The sequence below is a fragment of the Lichenostomus cassidix genome, chromosome 12 (genome assembly GCF_008360975.1).
Source record: "Lichenostomus cassidix isolate B80296 chromosome 12, HeHo_3.0, whole genome shotgun sequence".
In the NCBI taxonomy this organism is placed as follows: Eukaryota; Metazoa; Chordata; class Aves; order Passeriformes; family Meliphagidae; genus Lichenostomus; species Lichenostomus cassidix.
In genome coordinates this window covers 194,346-209,245 of record NC_139493.1, presented here as the reverse complement: position 1 = coordinate 209,245, position 14,900 = coordinate 194,346, and the positions used below count along the sequence as shown (strand labels likewise).

Genomic DNA, 14,900 nt, shown 5'->3' with positions numbered 1-14,900 from the left:
AAACAATACTTTATAGCATGAAGTTCAAAAACATAGATTTCTTATTTGTACAAGAATCCACTACATCAGGAACAAAATTCAAAATTCCATATACAGCCACACTGAGCAAATGTTGTAACAATAGTATGTCCCAGAACATTCTAATATAGTCCTTAATTTGTGCAATTATTTCCCAGGAGCCCTGGGAAACAAAACAGTTCAAAAGGAAAAACTGGCAAAACCAACATTACATAACAGCGAAAGGATAAACTTGTACTTGCCTCCATCACTTGCCCTTTAGCATGGCTGACCCACAGCAGTCCTTCCACTGAACAGAACTGCAAAACAAATTTATGAGATAAATGAGATATGAGATAAAATTATGGAAATGGGAGGAAAGATATACATGAATAACAAAGTGAGCATGATTCCAACTTCTAAAATTTTATTTTTAATAATTCTTTTTCCATTGAAATGCAAGTGCCCCTGGAAGCTATGCTATTTTAAACTCAAATACCTGAAGGGATACGAATATAACTGAAGTTATATTAGTATAACTGAAGTGAAAACTGAATCTTACAGAGTTAATCAAGAAGTTCTTGTGAAGGGCATTTTACTCTTGGGGTTAATGGTCACCACTACATGCTGAAAGCACAGGAAGATGCCAGAGGTCCACCCTGCAAGGTCAGTCTGTACCATACAGATTTATTTTCTTCAATTTAGTCATTCAATGCTCCAGGCACAGGTTAAACAGCTGGCTCTTGTTTACCTGGCTTTCACCACACAGGAGGTAAAAGCTGCAGCACTCAGACACACCTGGACCTGCCACACCTCACTTCACCAGGCAGCTGCTGTCCTTGGCAACTCCAGCCCCTGGCCCTGTCACATGGTAGGACAACCCCACATTGCAGCATTCCCAGCCACAGCCTTGGCACAGAGCGAGCACAGGCACCACAAAGTGTGAATCCCACCTGCACACAGCCCCCATGCCTGAGGACACCCCCTGGCTTTGCTCTCCTTGAGGAGAGAACAGAGCATTCCAAACTGTTTTGAATTGTCTGTACAACAATTCCACACACAACCCAAGAAAAGGCCAGCTGCTTGCTAGGAGATGACAAGAGGACAGCTAAGAGCAGGCATTTTTCTAGCCAGACTCACAGACTATTCTGAAACACAGCCAGATCACCCAGATTGGAAAACCACCAATTATGGGAACTGGGAACCCTAGCAAATAATTTATATCCAAAGGAGGATTAAGACATTTTAAAACCATCATTGTTCAGCAGCACCAAGCAGCAGAGCAAATAAGGAGAGAAAGCTCTGGGTGCTAACAGCTAATCCTATCAGAAAAAAGAACTCATGAGAAACCAGAATGGGTGTGAAATTCAAGGGGGCTGTCATCTAGAAAACATTTAAAGAGGAACACACCAGTAACAGAGAAAGAAATTTGACTCAAGAAAACAATTAGATAGTAACATAACTATCCAATATCTGGAGAAATGTGTATATTTGGCTATTATAATAGAAAAATTTTGGAAAAGTGTGAGCGGAAAACTGGGGCCAGAATGGAAGAAGACTACATACGAGAAATAATTAAATACAAAGACTATAGGTAAATGGCAGAATGCAGGTAGAAACAAAACAGAAAACAATATCATTTTTAAAGGAAAGGATACGCACTGTTTTACCCACATAATTTTTCCTTGTCCTCTGCCTCCAAAATTCACCCAAGAATTTTTTTACTTTTTTTTTATTTCTACTGAAGTCCAAAAGAAAAACCAAGAACACAAGATATATAGATACATGAAGACCCTCCTCCAAAGTCCAAGACTAGAAAGGGAGTATGGCTGAAAGAACTGTTAAAGGAAAAGGCTGGCAGTGTGTTTAGGTATGAATTACATGATTTTTAATATATTCAGGGACAAAAATGGCACTATGTCAGAGCCCTTATAAAACATGAAATGTTTCTCCTAGAATCCTCACAAGCTTGAAATAGCTCTACACAGTCCAGGCACTTCTTTGTTAGAGGTGAGTATGTTACAAGGAAAAAGGAGTGGGAGCAGATCCCTGAGGTCACTCAAAAGACATTAAGAAGTCCTCCTCCTCTCTGGAGAAAAGGTAGGAGGAAGAGTCACTTTTTCCCATGCCTTCCCTTACACATTAATAAATGGCAACTGCAAAGGTTTCATCAGCCAAAGATTTTAAGCTTTGGTACACCAAAATGAATTCACCATTTCTGTCACCATATCCCCATTAATGGTTCACATGTGCAAGGGCACCATGTTCAGACATACCAGAAGGTGATCTTTCAGTATCTGCCTCTTCTCAGATCCACATCTTGTTGACACAGTTCCTTCCTAAAACTTTATATTTAATACTGCTGACCAGCAGAACTAATGCACACAATTTATCTTCCTGAAAGCTCAAGTATTAATGCTGTAGATAAGCTAAAACTTCACTCAAGGCACAGATGAGCATATACCAAACATTCTCTCAGTGAGTGACAAATCCATTTCTCCTTTCAACTTCTTTTTAAGAAACACCTTCCTGAGTAGACCTACATCAGAATCAAGCACCTTCAATACCACCTGTGGGCAACCTCTACATTACTGATGCCCTGTAGGAAGTATTGCTTGGTCATTGCTGTCAAGGTAGAATAAAGACCAATCGTTCTTCTGCAAAGTTAGAAGTTCACATCTAACATAGACAACACCAAAGATTAGGCAAATTTCCATGTTTATTTGAGTAATAATAACTCAATGTGGCTTAAAGTCGAGTCACTGGTTTTCAGAAATGGTTCTGCTGCTTTGCAGCACAACCAATTGCCACTGACATCTTTTCCACTTCTCTCTGAACATTCAGTAACTCAGTGGTTCACACTGTTGTCTGAATCAAAGCTATTAAGTAAAGATCAAGACTTCTCCAAAATTAATAACCATGCAGAGGTACCAGTACATAATCATTCTGGGTTTGCTATATGTTAAAACCTCACATGAAAACCAAAGCAAAACGTTTCAGCTGTATTTCTATAGCTCATGACCTAGTCCATTTATCAGAAGCCTTTCATAAGTGAACTGCTGTGTCTAGAGCTGGTGTGCCATGTCTGACTATGGGACAATGCTCCTAGTTCCACAGTTTAGCAGAGCTTCATCCTTGATGAATTTCTTAGCTACATGAAGCACTTCTAGGTTTGGATTACCATAACATACAACCAGTCTGTGACTTCACCCTTGGAATGCTCCTACATTATAATGAATTACTATTATTTCTCTAGTTTTCAGGTAAAAAAAAACAACACAGAAACATCAAGAAGCTGCCTAAAGTTTACGTGAGACTATTACAGCAGAGAACCAAACTTAAGATTTATTCTTGTAAGACTAATGTTATACTTCCATGATTTTTCCTGTTGCTACCTTTGCATCAATTTATGAACAGCATACAGCACTATAACTGGAAACTACCCAAGCCACTTAAAACATTCTTTCCTGGAAAAGGCTACATACAGGCTATTTTCCATCAAATTAATAAAACCACTGCTTCAAGAAAGTGAAATGAATGTTAAAGAAAAATTTAACTAGTCTTCTGATTTGTTGACATGCACAATTACATACATCATACATATTTTCTTGAAATTTTTTGTGAACATACTTAAAAGTTGGGAGACAACACTAAAAATGCAGCCTGCAGGGATTTTCAAAGAAAAACAAACTGGACAGAGAATTATTATAAAGATGATCTGCTTTACTAGGCTCAAGAGTAAACCTGCAACTCAAAACTGTATGGTCTGCCAAGGGAGCGCCAACAGTTGACACTTGCACTTAATTTAGTGGCCTATTTCAGAAAAGCCACATCCTCACCCACTCTTCTTCAAAACCAAATTGCAGCTAAGCCAAACAGCAGCATTTCCTCAAAACCATTTCTGCTTTTTGCGAAAGGGAGAAAAGCTGCACCCATATTTACATGTTCTGCAAACCAATCAAGTGCATGCTCTGAGCTCAGGGCTTCACTGAAGAATACAGAAAGGACATGTCCAGCCACAGCCCAAGCAGGGATCTGAAGCTGTCCTTTCACAATACAAGAAGTACAACAGAAATAGCAATTTAAGGAATTTCCAATCTCTTTTGTCCCCTGGCGTTCATTTTCAGAACGACAACACAGCATCCCATTTTAGCTTTTGTAGGCATATATATTTCCAGGGTAGTGATATGAACCAATACAAAAAAATTAACTCCTCTTTGAAGGAAGACAGGACTGAGGGAAGAATCTGACCATAGACCTGGTTATAACAACTTTGGGATAAGGTTAAAGGGAGGAGCTAGACAGACAGGGCACACAATTACTCCAAATGGTGCTATCAAAAACCTCCTATCTGATGCTACAGCCCAACAGCTGCAGAAACATGAACTCAATTGAGCTTCAGCAAGGACTCAGCAGAATACAAGTGATTCCACTTCCACAGTTCAAATACTGCATTTTGCAAACTGAGAAGCTACCTTCCCTAAAGAGTGAAGTAGTATTAAGCAAATATTCAAAACAATGGGTCTTCCACGAAGAAAATAATGGATTTAATTTCTTGAAGCATCTCAAATATTTTTGTGGTGAGTTGCACTCCTACCATTGACCTTTCCTATAAATATTTGCATTATCTGGATCTAATTGTTTAGTCTCTGGAAAAAATGCAACAATGCTAGGCCATGGCAAGCATTTTGGCAGGATCTTTTCAGGAGAGGAAGGGCTGGAGGGGAAAGATCAAAGCTGCTCTCATCTCCTCACTGCCCATCTGCCAAGAGACACTGCCACTTTCTGTGTGTCAAAGTTGACTCACATGTCTGGAGCAAGGGAACCACAGAGTAGAAATACAGGTATTTTCATTCTTGTTCCAAGGGAAGACAAAAGGTTATACTACAGCTATTTCCAGCATTAAAGAGAGATTTCTAAGCATGCCAGTAATAAAAAATAAGAAAAAAAATGGATGGCCTCTCATTGTAACTCCTAGCAGAATTATCTGTGACAATGCCAGCAGAGAAGCAGGCAAGATTTAGCAACTCTAGTTCCAAAAGAAAGATTTATTCCAGGCTTGGAGTTGTAAGGAGGTTAAAATAAGTTAAATTAGCTTGTAAAGAAAGATGTCATCTACCACCAACCCACACCCCACACTATGTGTGATTTTAACATGTGCTTCTAGCTCTGAATTTTGGAAAGTATATTTACAATGACTTGTGAAAGAAGAAAGTAGAACTAACCTTGCACAGAGTGGTAAAATACTCCACTGATGACTCAAAACCAGCATTAATTCTCTGATCTTTCAGAAGTGTTGACTCAATTCAACCAGAGTAAAAAGACAGATCAAGTTTTCATTTGGCTCAGCAAAATCACAATGCCTTTCCCACTGATTCAATACTCTGAGTACTGGGCATATAAAAGCTTTCCACTGATACTTGGCATCAGATATGTTACAGTTTTCAAAATCTAACTCAAACCATACTCAGTCCCAAAATGGGGAGAAGTCTACTAAAATCCAAAACACTGATATAACCATTCCTGTACTGCAACCCAGATCTTAAACAGGTCTGCCCTACAAAGTGCACCTAACCTCTCTGTGCTGACATAAATCTTAGATTCAAAGGAAGCACCACATTTCCCATGTGATGGTTCCCTCCATGCTGTTGAGAAGGATACCTGGAAAGCTCGTTGGCCTGAAGACCACTGTCATTGCAAAAGTCTGTCTGCAGGGTGCAAAACCTGACAGCTCTTTCTGCTAGTATTGTTTAAAATGTGACACAAATGTGGTAAAACAGTAATTCTGACCAGATGTCAATAGTCATCACTAATGCACTGACAGTTTATGCTGCTCAACCACTGACAACTTCATCCTGCTTTTCAGAAGAAAACTTTCCTTCCTGATCCTTCTTCAAGACTGCTAGTCCAAGGAGCTTTTAATTAAGTGCAACTCTTAAAAAATTATATTAATATAACAGTAATGGCCTTAATCTGGGGCTGGTTTGTTTACATGGCTTTTTTTAATCAAGCATTAGTACATTCCTCCCTGCAAGACTACAAAGAAGATGTTCAGGTTGCCCATCAAACACTGCAGTCCTTCAGCCAACACTTGCAGGAGGCTTGGAAGGACCTATCACTAAAAGCCTGCCCCATCCACACCTCCTTACTTGCTCTCAGTGTTAAAAATCAGCTATCAGCTGTCAACAGAAACAGAAGACATGCATAAGGTGCTTTTAACTTGACTCATTACAGTCACTTCTCTCAGTCCCAGGTAGGCTCAAGCAGAACTTGGGACAAGGAACAATATAACTACATCCGTATGTATCCTAATGGGTAGGAACAGCATCAGCCTGGCCTGCATACCTCAGGGACAAAGTGTGAGAAGAGCCATGGGCACCTGCCCTGCAGCACACTGGCACCAGCACCTGCCCTGTGGCACATGGGCACCTGCCGGACTTCATGTGCCAGGGAACCAGCCCTGTGCAGCCACAACTCCCTATCCTGTCAATACCATTTGGAACAGGATCCATGTTAGCTGTCCATCAACTGCTACCACACAGACTTGTGAATTCCCTGCTTTGCTAACTTTCTGGACTTCTGCAATAAAAATACTGATGCACATATTTGGTCCTTTTCTTCTATTAGATCTTATTATGCATTTTAGAGATACACACCCAAAATTGCACAAACACAGCACAGCTAAGCATCCACACTCACAAATATTCTGCTCTTCAATATCCACCTCCAGACTGCGCTTCACAGAGACAGTAATTTGGTAGAAAGAAACTGAGCTTGACTACTTGCTTGCCAATGGGAATCAAGTAGTCATGCATTTAAAACCTCAGCCAAAATCAGAATGTTTCCTCCCACATTCATGGCAGAGTCCACATAAAAAAAATCTACAAATCTTTACCCAAAGCAGCACAAAAAGGGAGCAGTCTTATTTGAATTTGAGTTTCAGCTACCACTGAGAAGGTGCAGGCTAATAACTAAAAACCAGGACCCAAGTTAACGGCTCCTTACAGAGCCATTGTACAACTTGGGTTTCGCACAGAACACCTCATGTATTTGCTGCAGAGCAACTTTGCAGCTGGTCAGGCCCCCAGCATAGGCACATGGGTGGTTACATAACACTACAAGGCGTGGGTCCTCCCCAGGTGCAGAGCTTCATGAGGTTCCTGCCTGCCTATTCTGCAAGCCTATCCAGGTGCCTCTGAATGGCAACACAATCATCAGGTCTATCAACTTGCCATCTTTTATCACCTACAAAATTCTTCACCTGGCCCTATTAATATGTTCTCAATAAAGAGATTGTACAGTACTTGATCAGTGCTTCTCCCACAGATTGGAATAGCACCTGAAGCATTTAAAGGACTTGGGTAAACCAGAACCAAAACTTTCTCTTTCAGCACAACAAACCAGCTAAAAACTAACTCCCACAGCAAAAGCATGACCAGTGCGGGAACTGCCCTACAGAGCAGCAAGCAGCCACTGATACAGCCTCCCACCCCCCTCCACTTGACAAGTCCCCACTCCTCTTACCAAAGGATGCTCTGCAGCCCGAGTCAAACTTCTCACAGGTATTCAATGCAAACTAACCAAGTTCTTCTGTTATGGAAAGGCTCACATATTCAGAACATTTTCCTCCACAAAGCACTTAATGTAAATCAGTAGCCACCAGAGCTAGATGCTACCCCAGCTGAAAGCCAACACAGGGAAGGACCACAGCACCACACACCTTGGAGGGACTGGCTTTCACCAACAGAGCTTTTGCCTTATTAGTCAGTCAGCCATCACTGGCCTGAACTGGTTATGTTCAGTCTTAACAGATTCTGACCCAAAGTCACTCTGTGGTCCTTTCTCTCATGTAAACTGCTATTCAACATCAGGATCACGGCAAGGACATTCACTGCTTCTCACAGACAAGAGAAACTACCCCTTATGACTGTGACCCATAAAGCATGAGACGCTTGTTCAGTGGGCAGTGATTTACAAACATGGAGTGCTATGGGTGAAGCACTTCCAGTGATCCCAGAAAAGGCCACAGTCTTTTTGCTCCAAACTAGTATAACTGAGAATCATGAAAAACACATTTATTTGCCAGCAGGATAATCACCATGGCAACTGGCTTCCAGGAAAATAACAGCCAACAGCTTCAGTACAAAGGCCACTATGGGATTTGTTAAGGACACCATCAGTTCACACAAATCCCAAAAATACTGAAATTTGCCAAATTTATGTTCAAAGAAATTCTAAGTAAACATCTACTAACTTCCTGTCATAACCCATCACACCAGCTGAATCAATGGCAACACCATTCATCTCAACACCGCAGTATCCATTAATGTTCTCTGAACTTTTTAGACACCCTTTTTAGACACCTTTTTAGGACAGTTTTAATGCAACATTCTCTAATGTAAACTATTTCACCTTTCAGACCACTTCTTTACATCGAAAGAGAACTTTATTTTATACTCAATCTCCTTGTCACTCCACTCTTTAGTACTGACTTTAAGTTATATCAGTTTGAATAATTAAGCCCTAACATTTATGTTTGTCATGAAACTGAATGTTTTACAAGGGTAGATCAACCTCATTTTACAGTTAAGGAAATAAAGACTAATACTCTGCTTAGGGATATACACTCAGGGAGACATGGAATATATGTATTCTTAAATGTTTTCAGAGATATTGCAGGAATTGTTCTATTTTCATAGAATGGAAGCTTTTTGTGGAAAATGTGCACCAATTTTAATTGATAGGATTACAGAGATCATAACTCATTTATACACAACTAAAAAAATGCACCAAGTTGGGTTACAGAATCCAAGTTCCTGGTACGCTGCATAAAGCATTACTAAGGTGGCAGTGGGCAGCTCAGCAAACTATTTCACTCCTGGTGTGTTCCTATAGCTTCCATGAAAGCAGCTTACAGGAAGCAAAACCACTTTTCTGCCCAATGCCCCTTTAGCACACTGCCACAGCCAAACACCACTGACCAGGCAGACTGAGAAACACCTCTAAAGTGCACTGCACCAACTTCTGCCCACTTGTAACAGAGAATCTCACCAACATGCCAGTCCTTTGCCCCAGCTCTGCTTGCAGACGAATGATGGAGGAATTCCTTCAGCACAGGTAAGGGATCCCCTTCCCAATCACAGCACTGCATTGCCCATGACAGCTCACACTAGCACTGCCAACATGGCCCATTCTGCCTCCCTGTAAACAGTAACACCACCATCACATTGTTTCAAGCCAGACACGGTGGTAGGTCAGATCTGTGTCCCTCCAGTATCATCTCAGCCTGAGTCACTGGAGCTTATCAATAAAAGTTCATGTGTTGTCTGCTGAATACATCCTATACAGCAATGTGGAATGATTAACGATTTCAGCACAATTAGCTTTCCTTTTTAAACAAACCCACTAATGAATATCTCTGCTGGAAGCCAGAGAGGTGTGCGTTTGGCTGCCTTTCACTGTAATCCACCATTAACTGACAAGACCACCACTGTCCTGGAACATTGGCATCCACATCACAGAACGGATAACTGGGTCTAAGCAGATGTTATCAGTGCACACTGGCCTCTTCTAAACCCATAGAGAGGCAGTTAGCCCACTTCCTCATTCCAGGTTTAGAGTATGTACGGACAGCTAAAAGCCTCCAAGAAAATATAGCTGTGCATGCTGGTGACTTTCTGTGCTGCCTGAACGGCCACAGTTGCCCATCTCTTTTTACCTGGGTGGGACAAAACTACACAGTGACAAGCCCACCCAGCTCTGCTACTCTTGTACAGGCATATTCTCTTCATCACAGGCATATTATCTTATGAGACTGCTCCCTTCTGTGAGCAGAGACCACTGCACCAGTGCCTGTGCACAGGAAAGCAAGCAAAATGTCCTTCTTTCTCCTAACGTTCACTTCAGATGCCTCCCAATTCAAGGTGGGTACGCTGTAACTTCATGTGAGGGCTTTATCTAACCAAACAGAGCAACCACCATGGTCCCCCAGATGCATTTCAATGACTACTAAATGTCTGTCACATACTTTGAAAAAGAAAATTTCTGAAGACCATGCTGGCATTTAGGAACTAAATGGGTGAGCAGTGAATACAACCAAGCTTTTCTCAAGAGAATTTTTTGAGTACTCCCACAGCAGGTTCAACCAAGGTCACCCAACATACAAAGCCAGCTGGGTATTCTGGTCTCCTACAGCCTCACTGTGCACATGTATATTTTACTGCTAAAACCATGCAAAATGCTGCACATCAGCCTGGATCTAGAAAATGTACACCGAGAACTCTCTTTGCCCTAATCAGACGGCCTTTCCTTTCCACATGTCATAGCAGGCATACATACCTCAAAAATGCTCAGGGTAGCCCGTCTCTTTGCATAGATATGCTCACAGTTGTAATCCAAATGTCATTGACACAGGTCTAACTTAAAAAAAAAATTAGAAGTATAAATTCCACAGGAAACAGGAAAGTCGGGGGAGGGAAGAAGATATGATTTATCAGCTTCTACATTTGCAGACATCTGCAGTCAGTGCTGTGGGTCATTTTCAGAGCATATCTTGAGACAAAGCTTCCTTGTAGAGGAGAAAGACCTGCCAAAATTAACAAGCATTATAAGAAGCACTATTAATACCTGATAAACAATAAAACAGCACACATATTCAGAGTCCCCTTCAGAGAAAAGAATTAACTCGTTTGAAATACTGGGTTTCTGCTAGCTTTGACATATTTAAAATCAGAAGCAGCTTCTGAAGTTACTTTATATTCTGACTACTTTAACCTAATAAATTATCTCAAGGAGGAAAATTCTGTAAGCACTCAAATAACATTTGATCATTTGAGCATGCAACACTATATCACATCACAGATAGCCCTGATTCAGACAAACCTTCCCAGCTCACCATATGCCTTCATGTTCAGTGGGTATTTTCACACAGGAGTGCTTGTGTGACCAGTGCCAGACTAAAGAATTAAGCTACTGTCCAAAACGAGGACCAACACAGAGCCTGATGGAAGCCCCAACACAGCATGTACATAAGGTACACACCTGGGGGGTTCCTGCATGGCATTAATGTTCAGGAGTGTTGGCAAACTTCTGAACATCTTTGCTTTGGATTTAAGTTAATAAAACCTAAAATTTTTGTGGGAAGAGACCTTCTGTGTTCACATTTCACATGGTATGTCAGAACTAGCTTCCAAATCAAAGTTCTTGATGTTATTTTGACAGTACAAGTGTTTTGTACTTTTGGTACATGAGTAGGATTCTTCTCTATAAATAAAAAGGGTCAACTAGATCTGCATTATCATAAAATGCTTCTGCAAGTATGAAGACATTACATTTTGCAAAAACCCATTTAACTCCACACAACTGCTTATTTCATTCTTTCCCTTTTCCTTAACATGCTTGGCTGAAGGAATAATTTTGAGGATTTCGAGCTTAAATTCAAGCCTAAAGAATCAGCTCATTGTACTGTGATGATATCCAAGATCTCAACTGCTATGGGGAGTTAAGAATTTTAAGTATTTAATCATAGTAGAATACTCAGTTTCTAGAAGCACAGACAATGCATGTCTAGCCTGTCACCTTCACATTCCATTTCGCTCAGCCATCTCCACTATTCCGGAAGATGCTGGTTTATCCTCTAGGAAACGTGCTGAGTTCACAGATTTGCTGAGGTTGGAAGGGACCTCTGGATGTCACCTGGGTCACTGCCAACAAACCACTTTAACAATTCTCACTATTAAGATACCACCCTGTTCCCGGCCCCAGAGAGGTAACACTAGTCCCCATGAGCTCCAACCCTCATGGAGAGCACCATGATCTCTGTGCTGAGCAGCGTCCAGCACATCACAGCAACCAGCCTTCACCATGCCTTAGGGGACAGGCAGAGGGAAAAACATTCCCTGTATTTCAGGGGTGAGGAGACTCCAGTCTACCAAGAGGCAGCCAACTGGCCAGCTCACCTGAGATACACCTTGCATTCGGTGAATCCAGATCCCAAAGCCCAGCTCTCACTGGCAGACAGCTACAGAATTACCTGAGGAGAACACGCCACACGGGTAAATGCACTGAGGGAGCCAGCAGGGAGGGAAAACTCCTCCCCCAGAACTCTAAGCAAAAATTCCTAGAAACCAAGCCCAAGATATTATCACACCAAGAGGTTTTGAATGGTTCAAAAACAAGTGTCTCCTCTGAAAGACCAGAGGAGAAACTAATATGAAGTTTACCTGACTCCAGGGCAGCCACAGTCGCTGGCTCACAGTCAGGCACAGGGCCTTCACCCAAGCAAAGGAGCTGATTTGCTAGATACAACCCATTTCCTATAGAATGCACCTCTCTAAACACAGGGAAACAAAATCTGTAGACTTCCAATGGTTTCTATTTTGTATCTGAATTAGATACAGATTTTAACTATTGGAACTTTACCTACGATTAAATAAGATGTGAGACAGCCCAAACCATGACAAAGAACTGCTTAGAAAACCAAGTTCAGCAACTTTTATGTGGTAAATGGAAGAATGAACCCCAAAACTTTACAGAACCTGAAGTTCCAATTTCTTTCTAAAGCAAATTCCACACAAAGTAGATCTTTCTCCATTTTCAGTTTGCTTCCACATTTTGGATGGCTTCCAGACCAGCTGGATGGGTTTATCAGACAGCTGAACTGGACACAGAGGATACAAAGCTCCAATAAACTTGTTCATTTGGTACCAGAATCCTGTGTGGCTGCAGAGTTGCTGAGTAGCACAAGTCGTGCAAGCTGGGGAGCCCCACTGTCCCCAGACAAGAGAGGGAAGAATACCCACAACACCAAGACAGAAACAGCCCTCCCACTGAGTACACCTACTCACTGGGCTTTCCTTGCCTCTAGACAGTTCTAGATGGACAAAGAACTTATCCTAAGAGAAGGATCATCCTGTGACCAAACATGGAGTCACCTGCCACATGTTAATCTTGTGTAAGGCAGACTCAGCGGTGAGCAGCACCAATAGCAACACTCGCTCTCTGGGCTGAGGAGAACCCAGTGGCATTGGCTCAGGTCAAGGCATCACTATTTCAAGGACCACACAAGTAGCCCAAATTATTACTAAGGGCTTCCATCTTGCAGAAACACCTGATTTTATAGTTTGTGGACAATGGACCCTGTTACTGATGCAGTGGTACTTACATTATCCCCCCCTTCCTCCTCCTCTCCTAGGCTTCCATTCAGATCTCTCTGTACCTTCAGTTCAGACCTTTACACCTCCTACCCCCAAGAAGCCTCATTATATTCCATTATTGATAGAGTTTCATAGCGAAAGCGATGCCTCCACCCACCATATGAGCTTTGCTGACTACAGCATTTGTCACTAATGCAAACTAGGTAGTTCTGTATCGCCAGTGACAGCAGCTGCACACAAGTCACACACAGTGTCAGCTCCAAGTCGCGTGACGTTTAGCACCTGTAAAGCTCCGAAAGTGCTGCTTTACACCTTACGTTCTTTACTTTAAAGGCCTGTCACTACTGACAATCTGCTTTTAATCAGGCAAAATCTGAGCTCACCATGAAATAATTCGTGTCTTAACGACCTCATCAGACAGCCAAGATGGGCAGGAATCGGTGAAGCGAACACACGCCTCAGCCAACCCTAAACCAGCGCGGGGGCCGCGGTGGTGCCTCCGGGAACCCCAGCACCGGCCACATGTGCGTGGGGCCACCCTCGCAGGGGCTGTGGGAGTCGCGGGGACCGGGGCGATCGCGGGAGCCACGGCAGGGGCCGGGAGCCGCTAGCCACCGCCGGGCCGGACCTCGTTCGGCGCAGCCCGGGCCCTGCGCCCCGAACCACGGGCGGGAACGGAGCGAGCGGGCCGGCAGGACCGCGGCTCCGCCAGAGGGTCCTAAACCAGCTGCAGGAGCGGGGGCGGGGGCGCCGGGAAAGCGCGGCCGAGCGACGGGTCTGGGGGCGGATGAGGCGCCCGCGATGGCGGACCCGGGGCCCATCCGGCGGGGTCCCTTCGCCCCGTCCCGCAGTCCTGGCTGTTCCCCCGCCCTGATCCCGAAGCTGTTCCCGATCCCGTTCCCTCTCTATTCCCGATCCCGCGGTCTGTCGGTCACTCACCGGCCGAGCGGCGGCCGCTCCATCGCCGCGCGCCGCCACCGCCCGGCCCGGCCGCGTGACGTCACGCGAGAGCCGGAGCCGGGCGCGCGAGGTGGCGTCACCTGCGGGGGAGGGGCCTGGAGGCACGACCTCCTTACGGCGCCTGCGCGCGGAGGCCACGCCCCAGCAGCGCTGCCGCGGTCACGTGCAGCCTGGGGCGGGTCGCACGTGTTTCCCGTTCCGCTCCCGGCCCGCCGGGGCTCTGCCGTGGCTCTGCCGTGGCCGCCCAGGTCTCGTGCGCGGGGGCGCTCGGGGCGCCTCTCGGTCTCTGCGCTGCGGTCCCGGGGGGCTCTTCGCACCTCCAGACACGGTTTTTCTCTACTCACGTATTCCGTCTCCCGTAGCCCCTTCCCGCCGGGCCCGGCCGCGCGGGCGGAGCCACGGGGGAACTCACTTGTGTGACTCCCCGCCTTGAGACCACGACAGCCTCCTCAGCCCTGACAAAAGGGCTCTCCGTGGTGGCAGCACGGAGAGCCACTGAGGGGCTTTATGTAACAAGATGCTCTAGGAAGGATTCAGTGATTTGGCACCAGGTTACAAACTGGTTTTGCCTTCCAGTTTGCCGGATGGAATTCGCTCTGGATTTGTAGTGACCGCATGGAAACTTCTGGAACAGTCAGACTGTGCTGTATGTGTTTAGCTGCCTCTGGCTTCCACCCTTGAAAGGACAGTGATGCCAGGGCTCTGAATAGTTACTACGGCTTTAAATGTCCTTGAAAAGTAAAATCCATCCAGTTCCAGCATAGCAGAAACACTCCAGCTTGAGGTGTC

General features: G+C 44.1%; 1 protein-coding gene across 5 annotated transcripts in view; it reads right to left on the bottom strand.

The window, feature by feature from the left end:
* Positions 1-14,186, bottom strand: part of TMCC1 (transmembrane and coiled-coil domain family 1) — a 74,562-nt gene extending 60,376 nt beyond the window's left edge. For 2 of the 5 annotated variants that reach the window (XM_085072173.1, XM_085072176.1), the window contains exons 1-4: positions 14,091-14,186; positions 11,955-12,028; positions 10,336-10,582; positions 261-317 (exon numbers count right to left, since the gene is read on the bottom strand). The gene's annotated coding sequence lies outside the window, so the exon portion shown is untranslated. The remainder of the gene's footprint in view (positions 1-260; positions 318-10,335; positions 10,583-11,954; positions 12,029-14,090) is intronic. The other 3 variants (XM_085072174.1, XM_085072175.1, XM_085072177.1) reach the window with 3 other exon arrangements.
* Between the last annotated feature and the right edge of the window lie 714 nt (positions 14,187-14,900).